Source organism: Diaporthe batatas, assembly GCF_019321695.1.
Source record: "Diaporthe batatas strain CRI 302-4 chromosome Unknown Contig00003, whole genome shotgun sequence".
NCBI classification, from domain to species: Eukaryota; Fungi; Ascomycota; class Sordariomycetes; order Diaporthales; family Diaporthaceae; genus Diaporthe; species Diaporthe batatas.
This window is the reverse complement of record NW_025408550.1, coordinates 1,219,709-1,222,500: the sequence shown is the minus strand read 5'-3', so window position 1 is coordinate 1,222,500 and position 2,792 is coordinate 1,219,709.

The following is a 2,792-nucleotide window of genomic DNA, read 5'->3' as shown; positions in this document are numbered from 1 at the left end:
ATATTTAATTATATTATAAAAACTATTATTTTAAAATATTCTTTTAATTATAAAGTTAAAAATTTATAATTATAATCTTTTAATTATTATTTATATTATTATTATATTATATTATAATTTAATTTAACTTTTAATTTAATTTAAGTTTTTAAATTTTATAAATATATTTATTTTTATAAATATTAACTTTTAATTAAAATCTTTAAATTAAAATCTTTAAATTTAAATATAAAATTTCTATAAATTTTAATATATTTTGAATTTAATTTATATATTTATAATATTATAAATATTAATAATCTTTTAAAAATAAAAGTTTACTTTAATATAATTATAAATTTAATTATTATTAATTATTTTTTATTATATAAACTATTAAAATTAAATATTTAAATAATAAAATATAATTATTTTATATAAAATTAGATTTTAATTTATATAAAAATTAAATAATCTTTTTTAAATAAAATTATAATAAAATAAAGTTAATAGTTTTTAACTTTATAAAATAAATATTTATTTTAAATAAAGTTAAAATTATAAATAAAAAATAATAACTTTATTTTTATTTATTTTAATTAATTTCAAAAGTTTTAATTATATTATAAATTTAATATTTTTATATAATATTTATTAATATTTAATTAAATAATTTATAATTTATAATAACTTTAATTCCTAATAAATTAATAATATTAATTTAAATTAATTAAGTATAACTTAATATTTAAATATAAAATAGTTTTTAATAATTATAAAATAATTATAAAAGTTTTATATAATAAATTTAATTAAATTAATTTTAAAATATATTATATTTTATTTTTAAATTTTAATTATATATTTTTAACTTAATAATAAAATTAAATAAATATAATTAATTTATTATTTTAAATATTTATTAATATTATATAAATAATATTTTAAAATCTTTAAATAAAACTTTAATTAAAAGGTTTTCTTTAAAGATTTTAATATAAATTTAAATAAAAACCTTAATAAAAATTTAAATAAAAGTTTAAATAAAAGTTTAAATACTTATTTAAATAGGAATTTAAACTATTAGTAGCTATAGGCCCACCCTTATAAACTTAGACGAATAGCTCCTAGGGCCCCGGCAAGGGCTCCCCACCTAATATTTAGGTATACATCAGCTAGGGATAGCGCAACGTAGTTTCCCTTTTAAAATATTTTACTTATTTAATTAAATTTCAAACCGTTAAGTTGGGTGGGTTTAAAACGTGAAATTAAAACTTTTTAAAGTGGGTTTATTATTTAATTTAAAGTAATTATTATTAGTTTAAATATTTAATTAATTATTAATTTTAATAATTAAAGTATAACTTTTTAAATTATAAAAGAAATAAATTTTAAATTAATATATTTAATAATTAATTAGTTTTAATAACTAACTATTAATAAATAAAACCTTTAATTATCGATTATTTTAAATATAATAAAGTATATATAAATTATTTAATTAGTTTATATATTAAAATTTAGTTTTTTTATAAAGAGTTTAAAATTTTATATTTTTTTATTAAGTCTAATAGGCTTAAAATTTTACTATTCTTAATATTAATTTAATTCTAAGCTTAATATTTAAATTAAATAGTATAAAGTCCTTAATAACTTATTTATTTATAAAAGTAACCTTTAAAAACTATAATTAATTATAATTAAAAGAATTAAATAAGTTTTATAAATTATCTTTAAGAATTTAAATATAAATAAAATTAAATTTTAATTATTAATTAATAAGTTTTTAATTTATATTTATATATAAAATATTTTTATTAATACTAAATTTAATAAAACCTTTTATAATTTTAATTATTTTTAATAATTATATATATATAAATAATATTTTTTATATATTTATTTTATTTTTAAATATAAAGTTAAAATTTATAATTATAAAATTTTAATTAATTTTTATTTAGTTATTTTATTATATTTTAATTTAATTTAATTTAATTTAATTTTTTTAAGATTTTTAATCTTTTATTTTTAAATAAGTTAAAGTTTTATATTTTTAAGTTTAAATTTAAAATTCTTATAAATTTTAATATATTTTAAATTAAATTTATAATTTTTAATTTTTTAAAATATATTAATTATTTAAAATAATAATAATTTCTTTTAAAATAAAGATTTATTTTTATATAATTATACATTTAATTATTAATATTTTTTATTTATAATAAAATTATAAAATAATAAATTTAAAATAATATATAATAATAAAATATAATTACTTTATTTAAAAGTTATATTTTAATTTAATAAATTAAATAATTATTTTTAAATAATTCTATTTATAAAGTTAATAAATAAATATTTATTTAAATAAAATTAAAACTTTTAAAAAATAATAATTTTATTTTTATTTATTATAATTAATTTATTTAAATTATATAATAACTTTATATATAATATTTAATAATATTAAAATTAAATAATTTATAATTTATAATAATTTTAATTTTTAATAAATTAATAATATTAATATAAATTAATTAAAGATAATTTAATATATTAATATAAAAATTATTTTTAATAATAAATAATATTATAAATAGTAAATAATTATAAATTTATTTTAATATTATAAATTAATAATTAATTTATATTTATTTATTAATAAATTATAAAATTATTATAAAAGTTTTATATAATAAATTTAATTAAATTAATCTTTAAAAATATATTATATTTTATTTTTAAAATTTTATTTATTTTATTTTTAATTTAATAATAAAATTAAAAATATAAATAATTTATATTATAAA